The 18901-nt window shown below is 36.8% G+C and overlaps 1 protein-coding gene across 6 annotated transcripts in view; it reads right to left on the reverse strand.

Moving 5' to 3' along the window:
* Window positions 1–18901, reverse strand: part of FANCC (FA complementation group C) — a 280667-nt gene that overhangs the window by 191401 nt on the left and 70365 nt on the right. Inside the window, exons 3-4 of one of the 6 annotated variants that reach the window (XM_054689350.1) lie at window positions 7371–7491; window positions 2372–2420 (exon numbers count right to left, since the gene is read on the reverse strand). The exons of 3 other annotated variants lie outside the window; for them this stretch is intronic. The gene's annotated coding sequence lies outside the window, so the exon portion shown is untranslated. Of the gene's footprint in view, window positions 1–2371; window positions 2421–7365; window positions 7492–18901 lie in introns of all 6 variants that reach the window. 2 more of the 6 variants (XM_037494448.2, XM_054689349.1) reach the window with 2 other exon arrangements.

The following is an 18901-nucleotide window of genomic DNA, read 5'->3' on the forward strand; positions in this document are numbered from 1 at the left end:
AGGTCAGAGCTAGCATCACTGCTTAAAGACAGGGTCAAAGTGCTAAGTGTAGGAGTGTCAGCCATTCTTAGAAGGTTGGCAGCTACTTATCTTATAGGAAGGTGCAGCAGGGGTGGTGAGAGGGCCCACACCAGACAGTGATCAGGACCTCATAGAAGCAACCCAGTAATTAAACCACTACTGGCTATCTGGGTTGGGGCACCACAGAAGCCAGATACAAACCCTGCATATTTGCTAAACAGGGGAAAGTCATCAGAGGGAGAAAGAGAGGTGAAAAATGAATGAATGAAAACAATAAAAAGTAAATCTCATTCAAAACATGCATTCAACCACAGTTTTGTTTTGTTTTGTTTTGTTTTTAAAGATTTATTTATTTATTTATAGAAGATCCGGGGTACAGACCAGATGTGCGGAAGGGTGAGAGGGATTCACCGGAGACAGAGCGGGTAACAGAACAGGCAGACTGACGAAACACACTGCTGAGGGGAGCAGCGGGCGAGACAGGAGAGGTCTGCCGCGCCATGTGGGACCCTCACCTGCCGGCCAGGATCGAACCCGTGCTGGTGAGGCTGCGGAGTTTCACAGCGTGGCGCTAAACCACCTGCGCCACCAGGGGAGGCCCAACCACAGTTTTAAAGTACAAATTGTAAGGGGAATATAAAATACAATTTAAATGATAAAAAAAAAAGAAAACATGCCAGGCTAAAACATTAACTAAACAGTGAAATTTAAAAAAAAAAATAAAGTACAAATCAAATGTCAGTAAAAGCAACTAACAAAATCAGCCATCAGCTCACTAATTCACTTCAGATGAAATTATTATAAAATCATCCAACAAATTAAGTATATTTAAGATGCTAAAAAAGCTAATTAAAAAAGAATAAGAAATTATAAAACTGAATCAGGTGAAATCAAAACAAGACGAGATGATAATAAAAGAATTAGGGCCTCCCCGGTGACGCAGCAGTTGAGCGCTGGACTGCGAAGCTGCCTGCAGCCTCTGCAGCACCGGTTTGATCATTGGCCGCCTGCGAGGGTCCCACATGGCAAGGCAGATCTCTCCTGCCACGCCCGCTGCTCCCCTCAGCAGTGTACTTCAGTCCTTCTGCCTGTTCTGCTCCCCGCTCTGGCTCTGGTGAATTCTCTCACCCTCCTGCACTTCTGACTGTACCCAGTGCTTATATAAATAAATAATTTTTTTTTAAAAAAAGAATTAACCAGAAATTATGTAATGAAGATAGTCTTTAAAGTTAAAAACTCAGTACACAAGATACTTTAGGTGGGACAGAATTGAAGATCTGATCATTTGAAGATAATATCAAGAAATTTACTTAGGAAGAAGCCTGGAAAGAAAGGAAGAACATGACGGCCTCCCTGGTGGTGCAAGGGATTAAGACGCAACCTATGAAGCTATCCGCAGCCACTGAGGCACAATTTCGGTCCCCATTCAGGGAGCTGACCCCCATGGCGCAGCAGACATCTCCTGACTCGCCCACTGCTCCCCTCAGCAGTGTATTTCAGTCAATCCGTCTGTTCTGTTCCCCACTCTGTCTCTGGTGAATGTTGTCACCTCCCTCCCCCACAACTCTGGCCTATACCCCGGTTCTTGTATGCATAAATAATCTTTAAAAAAAAAAAAAAGAAAGGAAAAACATGAAAGAGCAGTTAAAAATCCTGGAAAAAAAAAAGTGAAAAGAATGGAAGAGAAGCAATATTTAAAGAGATAAAAGGTAAGAGTGTTCAAGAAATACATCTAAAAGATTATTCTAAAGACCAAGAGAGATAATTCAAATAAACATATTAAGGAGATAATTAAGGAAATCAATAAACAAATCTACACAAACTAAAATATTATAAGAAGAAAAACTTAAGAAATTACTGAGAGCTCCCTGAAGCTCTGCTGCACTGAAGCTCATATGAGCTAAGCTCCTGGGAACTGACAGACAACAGGGATCAGCAGTTAGGATCCTCACACCCACAGGTTGATGCTGAGTCCACAAGCATTTTGCCTGTTCTTTAGTACCTGGCAAGTACAAGGTGACATTGTCCTTCACCTTAAAGACAACCTCAAAAAACTTACTGAAAACACAGACCATTAACTGTTTCTGGCAACTTCTAGCAAGAAGATATTTGTGCTCCAAGAAGCAGATACTCAGTCTGGATTTAAATTTCTCTTCCTTGCCCGCCATGCTTCTGCCAACAGCACCAAAGATGAACTTTACTGGATGCTATGCTTACCATTATGGTACCATAACCAACTTCACACAGAAGAACTCATTATACAACAGAAGAAGTGAGGTGTGGGGCTGTGCCAACCAAGGTCAATGTCAGTTTCTGTTATTACTAGATGCTCAATATTTTTATCACTTACAAGTTTCTCTACCACGTATTTATTTCATTCTACTGCATCTTCTCTGAAGCTAAAGGAAAGGAAAACACAAAGAAACATGAAAACTGAGTTATTTGGAAAGAAACTTGATTTGGAGGATATTACAGATGGTTTCCAATTTAAAAAATGGTCTATTTAAAACTGGTAACACACATCATAACTGTTTGGATAAAGACTAGGGTCACTTAAAAAAAAAGATTAGTACAACTCTCATTTATATTCTCTTGAAAAGCAGAGCTCAGGCAAGCTAGAGAGAAGGTAAAGATCTGAATTCACCTCATTGCTAGACAGAGAAACATTTCACCAAAACCGTTCGAAGCTGTCTAACTGATGAAACTGTCAGTCACTGAGGGGATCAGCGGGGACACAAGCTCTAGAACTAGTCACTGTGGTCTCAGAACATGGTCTCAAAACTATGTTATGGCACAAGAGCACCACCTACTGAAATAGTTCCAAGGGACATTTTAGTCCACTTACTGAAAAATGGCCCATATACACACCTCTACCCAACTGTTTATCTTGGCTTCAGAAAAATATGACTGTGGAGTGACAGATTTCAAATAATTCCAACCTAACTGTGTCTCTCTGTTTTTAAAACTAGGGTCTTGGCTCAAAAAGAAAACAGTGCCCCATCTTTGCTTGAATGACCGCAGTCTTGCCACAGTTACTGTCCTCTTTGCTTCCTATGCAGTTCTAGCCCCCTAGGGAATAGGGTGCTATTTCCAGATCTTTTGCCCTGCCTGTTTTCCAGGGTTCAGAAAAAACTCACAGGAAGAAGCAATAGTAGTTCTAACGGCTCTGGGCAGGATACATGTTAGTCAATTCAGTCAACTTTTAAGCCTGACAAGACATAGTACTAAGACTGGGGAATTGTGCTTTTTTTCAAACTCATTTAAACATGATTAAAATAATCCCGCTTCCCTCAAGGAACTTGAAATAAACACAGAGGTTCTAGACTAGTAAAGCTAGAGGCCAAATGGTATAACAGTAAAACAGACTCAAAAAGAAAATATTAAATTTATGGGTTATTTTAAGTAACATCATGATAGAGTTGATTATTTCTGTTACGCTATATATAGTCAGAATACAATAAAAGCCATGACAAAAGGAGGGTTCTTTCTGGAGCTCTTTGTGGCTTGTTATGAAGCTACCAAGTATTGCCAATTACAAAGCCCTAACAGACTTGCTTGAACAATTCATATAAATTTCAGCCTGTAGGTCATTTAGCTCTGTTGGTCTGGTGGGGGCATTTTATTTATGTGTAACCTCTACTTTGCCCTAATGCGATGACAAAGCGGCAGCTCCTGATTATTTGCAGTCATGTTTGCACATCCTTTCTTTCAATGCTTGTTGGCATTTCCATTACAGCCAGAGCATTCACAGAAAAATGGAGAGAAGATCCTCTACGTAGCACAAAGAAGAAATAACACATATCCCTAAAAATACCAGTCATCTGATGCCCATAAAAGTACCAATTAATTTGAAAAATCATAGAAACTTCAAAATTATGTGTCCTGTCCTCTATTTCAATTACTTCCCAGGAAAAGAAAAACAATACTTGAGAATAATTCAATCATATTTCCTAGTGCATAAATGACAATGCTAATGTTCAGTTTGTACTACATGGTATGCTTGCTAATGCCCCACTTCAAGGAGGCAATCAGCCCAAATGAATGTGAAAACCATAGGGAAGAGTCTTGTAGAAAAGAATAAGGATATACGGGACAAATTCTGAGATAAAGTGCAATTGACTAGTTGACATACTTACATATGGGGAAAAAAAACAGAATTCATATACCCATAGAATTTTTTTTGTGTTAACTTTTTAAATATATGCTTTATATCACTCTTCCTTTTTGTACAATGTATGCTTTCTCTTCTCAGGTGTAGTTCCTGTAAAATACCTACCACTTCCCCATCCCCTGCAAAATGTGTCTGATTTATAGTTGCCTGTTAATTTTGTTTTTTAATTATAATTTTTTTTCCTGAACCCTAATTTGGGTAGATTCCTAGGAGTGGAATTGCTGGCTCATATGGTAGATCCATTTTTAGTAGACTGAGGAACCTCCAGAAAGCTTTCCATAGTGGTTGGACCAGTTTGCACTCCCACCAGCAGTGTAGGTGAGTTCCTTTCTCTCCACATCCTCGCCAACATTTGTTGCTTCCAGTTTTTTTTTAAATATGTGCCATTCTCACTGGTGTAAGGTAGTATCTCATTGTGGTTCTGATTTGTATTTCCCTGATTACAAGTGGTACTGAACATTTTTTCATATGCCTGTTGGCATTTGCAATTTCTCTTTGGAGAAGTGTCCTTTTAGCTCTTCTGCCCATTTTTGGACTAGATTGTTTATTTTATTTTATTTTATTTTTGTTGAGTCATGTTGGCTCTTTGTAGATCTTTGTGATCAATCCCTCATCAGTAGTATTGTGTGCAAAAATTTTCTCCCAATCAGTAGGATGTCTCTTTGTTTTGATTAATGTTTCTTTTGCTGTACAGAAGCTTTTCAGTTTGATGTAGTCCCAGCTGTTCATCTTTTCCTTCACTTTGCTTTGGGGGGATGGGTCTTTAAAGATGTTACTGAGATGTATGTTATGTAGAGTTTTGCCTATATTTTCTTCTATATATTTTATTGTCTGAAGTTGTATGCCCAATTCTTTTATGCATTTTGAGTTGGTTTTTGTACATGGTGTGAGGTAGTAGTCTAGCTTCATTCTTTTGCATGTAGCAGTCCAGTTTTCCCTAGCACCATTTATTGAACAAACTGTCTTTGACCTATTGCATATTCTTTGTTCCTTTGTCAAAGATTAGTTGTCCATAAATATGTGGGTTTATTTCTGCGTTTTCTATTTGATTCCATTGGTTTGTGTGTTTGTTTTTTGTTCTGGTACCATACAGTTTTAATTATTAGAGCTTTGAAGCATAATTTGAAGTCTGGGAGTGTGATGCTTTCATTTCCCCTCATTTTAGTCAGGAGAGCTTTGGCTATTCAAGGCTTTTTTTTTTATGCTTCCATATGAATTTCATCAGTATTTGTTCTATTTATTTGAAGAATGTCATTGATATTTTTATTGGAATAGCACTGAATATGTAAATTGCATTTGGTAGGATGGCCATTTTGATAATGTTAATTCTTCCAATCCATGAGCAGAGGATGTCTTTCCATTTCATTGTGTCCTCTTCTATTCCTTTTAACAATGTTTTATAATTTTCTTGTATAGGTCCTTTACCTCTTTTGTTAGATTTATTCTCAAGATTTTGACTTTTTTGTTTCGATCGTAAAAGGGATATTTTCTTGATTTATTCTTCTTCATATTGTTTGCATACAGGAAGGCTACTGATTTTTGTGTGTTGATTTTGTATCCTGCTACTTACTAAACTGGTTGATTATTTTGATTAGTTTTTCTGTGGATTTTTTAGGGTTCTCTATGTTATTATCATATAAGATGGCTCCACCATCTTTCAAAGAATGGCTTTTTCCCTCTTCCATCAATTCACAGACCCTGTTAAGCCTTTTCTATTGAGGTAAAAAGAATCCTCTTATTATATTTCATGTACAAACTGTATTTTTAAATTGTTTAGTATTTATATAAATGTGTTTTCATTGCTCAATAACATAGTTTTTAATTTGTGGAAAATGGTTGGGTTACTATGGAATACATTATAAGTGTTCATGTTAAAATTAACAATTTTTTTTTTCTTTACTAGCTTTTCACAGAGGGACAGAGTTTATAGGAACTATCCAAAGTCATTAAGTGAAAGATAGTTAAGTTTATCTATAGCAAATATCTGGTAAGTAACTTAATTTCTTGAGCTTCTTTATTAACACCTTGTCAAGGATATCACATGTATAAAAAAAATAGTTCAAAAATGTTGTCTCAACTATAGTAGGCTAAATACTGGACACTATCCCCAAAATATATCTAAGCCCTAATCCCCGGAAATCTGTGATCTAGCCTGACTTCACAGAAAAGGTAATAGGGTATAAAGAGATAAAGTATCTTCCTTAGACCATCACCTTGTCAGAGTCTCAGCAAGAACAGATCCCAGCTCCCCAAGTAGTTAATGCAGTATTCTACCAGAAGTTATATGAAGGAGCTGATGAAAAATATAATAAATAAGTAGAAAATAGCAGAACTTTTTTTTTAGAAAAGATGAAATGATTTTTATATTCTTTAGCCTAGAAAATGGAAGGGTGGTGAGTAAATGTCCTCAGTGAAGACAAAAATGACTGATCAAAGACTACCCCAATGTATACTTATTTTACACTTATAATTATAACTTGGTTTTCTTTCTTTTTGTGTGTCTTACAACCTAAAGAGACTTCAAGACTTAATTACATAAGACTCTATTATACTAGATTCTACTGGCACTATATCTTAGTTCTAAAATTACTAGCTCAAGTCAAATGAAGGAAGTGGGGGTTATCCTCAAATGGAGAATGAAATAAAAGATCTCTTAGATACCCAAGGAAAGAAAACAAAGTTTTTAGCTGGACTATATGAGAACTGGGTCTCCATATGTCAACTCCACTGACCAGTTTCTCCGTAGACTAGCTTCCTCTGCATTTTTGTTCCCCCAGTTTATATATGGTTTCCATGGTATACTTTAGAACCTAGTCACAACTCTACATGATTTTCAGCCCAAGGATTCATCATCATCTTATTAACTCAGTATCTCAAGGTGTCTGTTCTTAGAGGAAGAGAATCTAATTGGTTCCATTAGAGCCATCAAGAATATAAATTGTTTTCTACTAGGTCTGCCGCTCATCTCACGATTGGTCATGGACAGGTACTAAAGCACAGACAGACTCTTCAAAAAAAGGTGTAGCAAAAAGGAAACTTGTGCATGAAGACTAAGGCTATGGAAAAAGATCATGTCTTTTCTTATTGAGGTCTCTAGAAGAGATGACCATAATTTCTACAAAGAGAAAAAAACCACTTTAAATTTTATTCTAGCTCTACAGATTAGAGCAAACCTTACTACTTAGGGTTGTATTATCAGATTTTATCATTTGCCCAGTAGTATCTTCAATTAGCAGACCACCATCACGAGAAGATGAAAGAACATCTGTCACACAATATGGTCACTGACTTGCCATTATCTGGGAAAAGGAATAAAAGGAATATATCAGCAGTTCTTACATAAGTAGAAATTATCTGAATTATATATGACTAAGGTAGTGTAATAGTTCAATATAGCTGTACAATTATAACTGGTCCCTCAATTTTTTTAAAGATTTATTTATTTGTGCATATAAAAGCTGGGTACAGGCCAGAGGTGCAGGGGGTGAGAGGATTCACCAGAGACAGAGTGGGGAACAGAACAGGCAGATTAACCAAAATACACTGCTGAGGGGAGTAGTGGGTGAGACAGGAGAGGTCTGCTGTGGCATGTGGGTAGCTCCCTGGCCGGCCAGGGTTTGAACTTGCACTGCAGAGGCTATGGACAGCTTCACAGTACTGCGCTCACCCCCCTGCGCCACAGAGAGGCCCTGGTCCCTCAATTTTTAAAAATAAAATCAAAAAGCTTGACAGGAGTTGAGAAGGTAAGATAGAAGACCGCAGAAGAATTTTATGGTAGTGAAACCATTCTATATGATACTACAATAATGGGGCATGCCATTACACATTTGTCCAAACCCACAGAATACACCATGTCAAGAGTGAACATTAATGTAAGCCATGAACTTTAGATGAAGATGATTATGATAAACAAGTGTAGGTTCATTAACTGTAACAAATGTACCACTCTGGAGTGGGAAGTTAATAATGGAAGAGGTTGTGAACTTGCAGGGGAAGAGAATACAGTCCTCTATTATAAAATGGTTCTGCATATTTGGGCTCTGTTTTTGTGGATTTAACAAAATGCAGATCGAAATAAATACAATGTAGTAGGCCTAAAATGTCTGCAACTGTACTGAACATGCACAGATTTTTTTTCCCTACCTAATACAGCTTAACAACTGTTTACATGGCATTAGGTATTATAATTAGTTTAGTGAGGAATTAAAGTATTTGGAAGGATGTGGGTAAGTTATATGCAAGTCTGTACCATTTTACATAAGGGATTTGAGCAGCCATAGATTTTGGGATCCTAGGGGCAAGGGTTTAGGAAAGTCAGAGGGGATGGTTCTGGAACCTATCACCTTCAAATATCCAGGGACAGTATATATGGAAACTTCACTTTCCACTCAATTATACTGTGAAGCTAAAATTCGCTCTCAAGTAACTATTTAAAAAGGTCACCCCTTGTGGCCTAGGGGTTAAGTGTCAGCACTATGACTACCATGGTCTGAGTTCCATCCCCGACCAGGGAGTTAACCCACACAGGGCACAGCAGACCTCTCCTGTCTAGCCTACTGTTCCCCTTAGCAGTGTATTTCAGTAGATACACCTGTTCTGCTTCCCACTCTGTTTCTGGTCAATTTTCTCACACACACACCCCCCACCCCCACACAACTCTGGGCCACAACTCAGTTCTTCTACGCAAAAAAATAAATAAATCTTTTATTTAAAAAAATACGGTCACAGTGAAAGGAGCAACTTTGGCTCAAAAAAACTAAAGCTTATTGTAGACATTGAGCATAAGAATCAAAAATAGCAGGAGCAGAGTGAAAAAAGGAGAAATCAATCTCAACTACATCTGGCAGTAGCCACAATCCTCATACCTTATATAATAAAATTAATCAGTTCACTGAGTAATAGTTCTGTAAATTCAGACAGACAGATGCTTGTTTTATCCAGACAGGATGATTCCTGTTGGTTGTAATGTGAAGTACTATGTGCTTCCAAATCTAATATGTGAGCTTCTCAACCATTGGGAAATTAAATACAAAAGCTTTTATTGGGTTTCCTTCTGGCAATACCCACAATATGCATTTCCAATGGCAAGTAAGAATTTATAGGGAAGAACTTTCATATGTAATATATGAAGATTTTTCTGGCTGGATTTGTTTGTTCTTAAAGAAGTGTTCATCCCAACATAGACTATAAGATATTATAACAGTAGAATATATGGACTCTGGTCCATGGGTCTTTCTTTGCTCTCCCCTGCCTCATGTAGGGACAAGATAATCTCAAGGAACAGCTTGAATATGTATCTATGTACATAGCCTAAGTCTTACTAAATTGCTACTGCTTAGTCCCTATTATATTCCAAGAACTACATTTGGTCTGGCAATCCTCAAAAGGTTTAACTGCATCTATTTGGGACTTAAAAAAAAAAATCAAAGAAAATATAAATCCTTTCACTCATAAGCATCAATAAAGATCTTGACATATTTCCACTAGTCAAAAAACATAACTGTAACATTTAATTAAAATTGAGCTTGATGAATAAACTAGTCCACAAATAATACCTTTATGTACATACTATTCTTTGTTTCTATGTCTTTCCTATAGTATAGGTTTTCTCCTTTAAGCATTTGGAAAGAATGCTCCCCTGAAAGTACAAATATCTACATGGTACTTCCTGGGTTTTACCCTTATTTTCATTGGAAAAAGAATTTTACCAAACCATATTTCAATAATTTAAATGGCATTTCACAAGCACTAGTTCTGAAGGACTCCACAGTGAAAGGGTTCAGGAAACCAATGAGGTTTCTAACTGAACACTATATTTAATTTTGTTTTTTTTTTTTTTTAATAGAGGCATGATTTATTTATTTATTAATTTATTTGTTTGTTTATACAAGCACTGGGTACAGTCAGAAGCGCAGGAGGGTGAGAGAATTCACCAGAGCCAGAGTAGGGAGCAGAGCAGGCAGAAGGACAGAAGTACACTGCTGAGGGGAGCAGCGGGCGGCAGGAGAGGTCTGCGCGCCATGTGGGACCCTCCTCTGGTGGCCGGGGAGCAGCCGGGGATCAAACCGGTGTCGCAGAGGCCACGGGCAGCTTCGCAACCCAGCGCTCAACCGCTGCGCCACCGGGGAGGCCCTCTAACTGAACACTATAACCTTTCTTTGGGAATCTCAGTGCACTGTAACTTGTTAAAGACTATGAGAAGTTCCGCATTCACATGCCCATTCAACAACATCCATTAAGAACCTACTGTGTACCAGTAATAAGCCAAACATTAGTGATAAAATATCAATCCCAGGCACAGTACCTAACTTTTACAAGGAGCCTTAGTCGAAGGAATGTTTTTCAAACTGCAAATTGTGAAATCAGTTAAGTAGACAGCAACCGAGCATTTTTAAAATGAAGATAGAATACAGAATATTATAGTACGTCATACCTAGAAAGAGTAAGTGCTGATTAGTAAATTGAGGATACTATGAGAACAGCAAAGATCATTCCCAAAATTTTTTGAGCCTAAACATGGTCTCAGTTCATACTTGTTAAAAACCCAGCATTACAGTGTGAGGAACTCTATTACCAAGCAAAACTGATGGAAATAATTAAAACCATTTAAAACTTCAGACATGAAGAAATGAAATCCATAAAGATTTGGTACAGGAGGAGAGAGTCTGTGGTTTCTGAACAAAGCCAATTCCTAACTCCCTTACCACCCCTACCTTTCTCTTCTCATCTCAACAAGACTCCATTTCACCTACTATGGCCATACAGCTGATTCCTCCTCCAGCTGTCAACCAGTAGACTCTATACCCAAAAGGAGCAGGATTTAAGTTTTTCTCATCTTGCTTCCAGTTCCCTGTTGTTCAACCTAAGTCCCAGAGAAGTATTATTGAGATGTGGGGGTTTCTTCTACCACCCCCACTTGTGAAATGTTAACTCTACCTTGAATGGAACACTGAGAGTGAAGTAGCCCTAAATGCTACTACCCCACGATGTTATTCCAAGCTGAGAAGACTGCAGGCTGCTGCATCACCAAACACTTGCCTCCTAGAGCATTAATGTCACTTGTCAGTGTTGCCACCCTATCTCCTGAGCACTGGTTCAGAGATTTTACCTGAACCTGAAGGGGAAAGCAGTAAAAATAGATAGTTTCTAATCTCTGCACATAAGAACTGACTTCCTTTATAACAGTCTAAAGAAGTTCAAGTCTAAGTATGTTCTATAAAACAGTGGAGAATATGATGAAAGGCAACTGGAAGAAGAATCAAGGCACAGACTAAACTCAGCTAGTTTGCAGGAGGGAGCTGGGATTAAATCAGGAAAAAGCCTATTAGAGTTGGAAGAAATATCAAACATTTATCTCAGAAACTATTCCTTTAAAGGAGCCATAAGTTGATTGAATTTGTCATTCACAATTATAAAATATGGGCTTTTTAAAAATTATCTTTATTGAGGTGCTGATAACAATACTGTATATGTTTTAGCAAAACAGGTTCATATCTCTACAGATGTATGTAACCACATGGTACCCACCACTAAAAAAAAAAAAAAAAATCCTCCACCATAGACCACTGGGAATCCTCCCTCTTTTGCTCCCACCTCCCCATTCTCCCCTTTTGGTAGCTTTAGTTCTATATTCAAATTTCAGTCATTTGTTTTGCTTTGTATTTGTCTGTTACACTGCTTTGTTTCTTCATATTCCACATGAACGAAATTATTCAGTATTTGTCTTTCTACTTCTGACTTACTTCACTTAGCATAATTCCTTTCAGTTCTATAAATGTTGTCACAAATGGCAAGATTTTGTCTTTTTTTTTTTAAGGTGAGTAGTATTTCATTATAGCGATTTATGTACTAGGTTAATGCAAACAAACAAACAACAACAACAACAACAAAAAAAAAACCAATTAGCCAGCAAGTAGAGGAGCTCAAAAGCTGGCTGTGGTTCGAGAAAAAGGTGAAGAAAGCCCTACCATCATCATAGTCCTCTGTTGGAGAGGAAATAGAATAGCAAGCTACTTAAGAAATAAAGAAGTAAATAACATAAGAAGCCCCAGAAAGGGTTAGGGAAAAGATGACCAACTTCCAAAGTTGCTACATATTACTAAAATGTCCAGTTTGCAACAATAAAAAACGTATGTGGCATACCTAAGACAAACAAAAAACAGAAAGTATGACCCACAGACCAGGAAAAAAGCAGGGAAAAGAAATTAATGGTGAGAACAATCAGATGTTGGACTTACCAGAAAGAGATTTCAAAGTATAAACTTGCTCTCAGAACTAAAGAAAACCATGATTAAAAAAAAGTAAAGCAAGGTCTGATGACAATGTTGCATCAACTACAGCATACCAATTAACTGAAAGAAATGATTAAAAAAATGGAAATTTGAGAGTTGAAAAATAGAATATGAGGAAAATGCAAAGGAAAGAGTGACTCGGTAGTAGGTCAGAACTGTTGGAACAAGCAAATTGGAAGAAGGAAAATAGATAGAAGGTCGGCAAAGTGGTAGACAAACATCAAGACAAAGGACAGAGAATAAAAAGAAAGAAAAATTAAGACAGGAGAACCTCAGAGAAATTTGGTACATCATTAAATGCATCAAAATACTTATAATGGGAGTACTAGAGAAGACAGAAAGAAAAGAGCAAGAAAAAAAAAGCATTTAAAAAAGGAAGAACTGTCAACCAGTAAAGTTACCTTTCAGAAATGAAGATGAAATAAAGAATTTCCCAGATAGAGAATCTATTTCTTCAGGACCTTACAACATACACTAAATTAATTCTTCAGATTGAAAACAATAACTGCAGAAAGCAATTCAAATCCACACAATAAAACAACATCAGTAAAGGTGATTATGCAATTATAAATGCACATTTTCCCTTTTGCTTATAACTGACATGAAATTGGTTATGTGAAATGTTATTTATCAGCAGGCCACCATAGATATTGGAATGGCCTAGTGAAATCCAGGAAGGGACCTGGAAACAAATCTGCCAGAGTAGGCCTTCACAGACTTTGATGCAGACTTGGTGAGCTCTGGGAAGGAAACCAAAAGTAGATTAATCACAGCAGTCCTCTGCAATATCAACACAAACCTGGGAGAGTACCAGGACAGAACTTCGAAGCAGAACTGGCCAGAGAGGCCCCCTGCAGTTTTCACCAAGCCCCAGAGGGGGTCATGGAAACACCTACCACAGTAGGCATTCATAGGTCTCAGCAAACCCCAGGACAAGTCCTGAAAATAAACCCACTGGTGACAGGCCCCTTGTATAACTCACTGGGTCCCAGGAGGGTCCTGGAAACAGCACTCACCAAGGCAGGCCCTGATAGACCTCAAAGGGCCCTGGGATAGGACTGGAAAGCAGACCTACTACAGTTCCCCTACAGGCACCAGCAAGTCCCAAGAGGAGTACTGAAAGCAACCCAGACCAACAGTTTCTGTCAAAGAGTAGAATAGGCATGACAGGCCCTGGCAGAGGCAACTGCAGGGTCTGGTTCCCATAGGATGCAACTCTTGGAACAGCAAACCAGAGGGACACTGATTGAACAGACAATCTCTCAGATAAGAGTAGAATTGATTATCCCATGGACAGTAGAGATCAGTGCAATAAAGTGTACAATGAGTAGATTCATACTACATTAAATTGGAGGTGGGTAGAGAGAGAAACCTGTGAATTGTAGTTTTCAGTAGCAGACACCAGTGGCAGGGTGGTCAGCAGAGCCAAACACTGGGGAGAGTGAAGCAGAGACTGAATCTCCATATTACCTTGTGGAGAAAACCTTGTGGAGGAGCTGGGGTGCTCCACACAGATAGGATCCCCAGTAAAGATAAAAGCAGTGCAGGAATTGTACAGACATGTCAAAGAGAATTTGACATGACGAAGGTGAAAACAACTTTCCAGAACCCAAATATAAAACATGAAAGATTATATTTCCCTAACACATAGAGTTCAGAACTGAATGATAAAGAAACTCAAAGAGATAGAAGAAAATTCAAAAAATCAAGTCAAAGAAGTACAAGAAAACTTAGAAAGGCATATCAAAGAAATACAAGAGAACTCAGAAAAGCTAACCAAAGAGTTATAATAAAATTTAGGACAAGTTAATGAGCTCAGAAATACAATCAATGAACAGAAGGAAGGAACTGAAGCTTTAAGTAAGAAAGTAACATAAATCCTGAAAGTAAAGAGCTCAATAAATGAGATTAAGAACTCTAAAGAAAGCTATGGAAGTAGATTAACTCAAATGGAGGATTGACTCAGTGACCTCAAAAATAATAATGCACTAAGGACACACATGGAAGAAGAGAAAGAAGATAAAAAGAAAAAAATGAAGAGCGATTAAAAAACTAACCAAAGCCATAAGAAAGCCAACATAAGAATAATGGATATCACAGAAGGTGAAGAAACAGAGAGGCTCAGCCTGTTCAATGAAATGATAAAGGAAAACTTCCCACATTTGTAAGAGGGAACTTAATATACCAGTCTCTGAATCTAAAAGAACACCTGGTTACCTAAATGTAATGAGACCTACACCAAAATACATAGCAGTAAAATTAGGAGGAATTCAAGATAAAGAAAGAATATTGAAGGAGGTTAAAGATAAAAAAGAAGGTAATGTGTAAAGGTATTACTACCAGGCTTACATCAGACTTATTGGCAGGAACTCTATAGGCAAGGAAAGAATGGAATGATGTATTAAAAATATTCAAAGATAAACACTTTCAAAATATTGTATCCTGCAAAACTCACTTTCAGATGTGGGAAAGAAGTAAAGGCCTTTTCAGACAAACAGAAACTGAAGACATCTGTAAATACTAGATCTTAAATCTTCCTTACAAGAAATGTTAAAAGGAGCATTCTTTTTTTTTTTCTTTTTTTTTCTTTTTTATTTATTTATTTTTTTTTAATTAATAAATTTCATTTTTATATTCCTCATACATTTGCAATCCCCCATTCTGACCCCAATCCCTCCCCTCCCACCCCCCACCCCCAAAAAGTGTCTATGGTTCATAGTTTTTGTTGATTTTGATTTTCACTTTCTTATAGTTATTCATTTTCCTGGTCCCTTATTTAAGTATTCTAGATTCCTGCTATGAGTGAGACCATCCGGTATTTTTCTTTTTCTTTTTGGCTTATTTCACTGAGCATGATCCCTTCCAGCGCCATCCATGTTGCTGCAAATTGCATGTGTTTATCTTTTTTGAATGCTGAGTAATATTCCATGGTATATATGTACCACATCTTCTTGATCCAGTCATCTATTTTTGGGCATTTGGGCTCTTTCCAAAGCTTAGCTATTGTAAATAGTGCTGCTATAAACATAGGGGTGCAGGTGTTCTTTGGAATTGATGTTTCTGTGTTCTTTGGGTAAATACCTAGGAGTGGAATTGCTGGATCCTGTGGAAGCTCTATGTTTAGTAGGTCCAGAAATCTCCACACAGCTCTCCATAGTGGTTGGACCAGTTTGTACTCCCACCAACAGTGCAGAAGAGTTCCTTTTTCTCCACAACCTCACCAACATTTGTTGTTGCTAGTTTTTTAAATATGTGCCATTCTCACTGGTGTAAGATGGTATCTCATGGTAGTTTTGATTTGCATTTCCCTGATTGCAAGTGATGTTGAACATTTTTTCATATGCCTGTTGGCCCATTCGCATTTCCTCTTCAGAGAAGTTTCTTTTTAGCTCCTCTGTCCATTTTTTGACTGGATTATTTTCTTTGTTGTTGTTGAGTCTCATCAGCTCTTTGCAGATTTTTGTGATCAGTCCTTTATCATTAGTGTTGTGTGCAAAAATTTTCTCCCAGTTGGTGGGGTTTCTCTTTGTTTTTGTTATTGTCTCTTTTGCTGTGCAGAAGCTCTTTAATTTGATGTAGTCCCAGCTGTTGATCTTTGCCTTCACTATCACTGCTTTGGGTGATGTGTCTGTAAAGATGTCTTTGATGTGCATGTCATGTAGTAGTGTTTCGCCTATATTTCCTTCTATGTATTTTATGGTTTCAGGTCTTATGTCTAGTTCTTTAATCCATTTTGAGTTGATTTTTGTATATGGTGTGAGGTAGTGGTCAAGCTTCATTCTTTTGCATGTAGCAACCCAGTTTTCCCAGCACCATTTATTGAACAAACTTTCTTTGCTCCAATGCATAGTCTTTGCTCAAAAGGAGCATTCTTATATAAGTTAAGTGAAGAAAATTCATGAAATAAACAGAAGCAGGAAACTAAAGACAAAAATGGCAGCAGCAATTATCCATATGCCAATAATCACTATAAAGGTAAATGAAAGATACTCACTAATCAAAAGGCACAGAGTGGGTGGCTGGATCAAAAACAAGCAAACAAACCCAACTTTCTGTCTCAATGAGACATGCATAAGCTCCAAAGAGAAACATAGGCTCAAAGTAAATGGCTAAAAGAAATAGCACAAAGAAATGGAATCAACCCCTCCAGCCCCAAAAGGGGGGGGGGGGAGCAGGGACAGTCATATTTACATAAAATAAAATAAATTTCCAGCTAAATAAAGGTAACGAGATGGGAATAGACATTATATAGTCACTAAAGGAACAATACAGCAGGAATATATATCACTAATCAATATAAGTGCACCAAATAAAAGAATACTGAAGTATAAAAGACAATGATAACAAAACTAAAAACAGACATTGCCTACAACACAATAGAGATAAGGGACTTCAGCACCCCACTTTATCAATGCACAGGTTAACCAGACAGAAAATAAAGAAAGGAAACAACAGATTTAATGAGAAAATAGATTAGATGGGGAAACTATATATTTATAGGGCACTATATCCTCCAAAAGCTAAATATACATTCTTCTCAAGTACAAATGGAACATTTTCCAAGATAGGCCACATATTGGGACACAAAACAAGTGTAAGTAAATTTATAAAGATTAAAATAATATCAAGTATCTTCTCTGATCATAATGGCATTAAGGTAGACATCAATCACAAAAGAAAACAGGTAAAACCTCAAATATATGGAAACTGAAAAACACACTATTGAATGATGATTGAATTATGAGAAAATCAAAGAAGAAATTTAAAAATACCTGGAGGTAAATGAAAATGAAGACACAACCTACCAGAACTCATGGGACAGGGCAAAAGGAGGATGTATATAACAATACAGACTCACATTAAGAAAGAGCTTAAAAAAATAATCTCAAATTATACCTGAAGGAACTAGAAAAAGAACAAATGAAACCAGAAGTCAAAAGAAAGGGAAAAAAATGAAAACTAAAGTGGAAATGAATAACATAGAAATCAAAATGTTCAAAATATCAATGAAACCAAAAGCTTATTCTTTGAAAACATAAATAAAATAGATAAACCTTGTGCTTGACACATTATGACAAAAGGGAGGAAATTTTAATAAATAGAATCAGAAATGAAAGAGAAGTTAATCCAGGCATCACAGGAATAAAGATGATAGTAAGAGATTACCATGAATGCCTTTATGCCAACACATTGGAAAATCAGAAAAAATGAACAAATTCTAAGTAAAATATATACACTTTTAAAACTAAATCCAGAAGAAATAGAGAACTTGAACAGGCCAATTACAAGAAAGGAAATTGAAACAATTAAAAGTCTCCCAAAAAACAAAAGCAGAGGGCCATATGGATTTACCAGTGAGTTCTACCAAACCTTCAAGGAGGAATTAATACTTATTGTTCTCAAACTTGCCCCCTCCAAAAAAAGAATGTTCCCAAACACATTTTATGAGGCCATTATTACTCTGATACCCAAAGCAGAAAGGACATAACAAAAAAGAAAACTGGAAATTAATATCCCTGATGAACATAGATACAAATCTTAGCAAAATGAATTCAACAATAAAAGGTTCAAATATCATGATCAAGTGAGATTTATTCCAGGGATGCAAGGATGGTTCAACATACACAAATCAATCAATGTAATTCGCCATATCAACAAAAGACAAAATTCATATTATCATATCAAGAGATGCAAAGAAGACATTTGACAAGATTCAGCATACATTTACCATGAAAGCTTTTTGTAAAATGTGGATAAAAGGAATATCACTCAATATGATAAAGGCAAAGTCAACAGCCAGAATCATACTAAATGATAACAAAATGAAAGCTTTTCCTCAAATATCAGGTACATGATAAGGATGTCCATTCTCACCATTACTCTTTAACATAGTACTGGAAGTCCTAGCTAAAGCAATTAGGCAAGAGAATGATATAAATGAAATTAACTGGAAAAGAAGTGAAACCATCACAATTTACAGATGACATAACACAGAAAACTCTAAAGATGCTACTAAAAAATTATTAGAAACAATAAATAAGTAAAGGGATGACTATAAAATCAACATACAAAAATCTATTGCATTCCTATATGCAAATACTTTACTAGAAGAGAAAGAAATCAAGAAAACAACCCCATTCATACTAGCATCAAAAAAATTTAAATACTGAGGAATAAACTTAAACATAGACAACAAAATTGCTGTTCAATGAAAACTCAAAGACATTGTCATCAGAAATAGAAGACACAAGGAAATGGAAAAATACTCTATGTTCATAGATTAGAAGAGTTAACATTGTTAAAATGTACATTATATTCAAAGCAATATATAGATTCAATTAGTTCCCTATCAAAATTTCAATGGAATTATCCAAAAGAAATAAGCAACATTGCTGAAATGTTTATGAAATGAAAAATG

This window comes from Talpa occidentalis, unplaced genomic scaffold (genome assembly GCF_014898055.3).
Source record: "Talpa occidentalis isolate TD23 unplaced genomic scaffold, MPIMG_talOcc4v2.1 talOcc4.7, whole genome shotgun sequence".
Classification (NCBI taxonomy): Eukaryota; Metazoa; Chordata; class Mammalia; order Eulipotyphla; family Talpidae; genus Talpa; species Talpa occidentalis.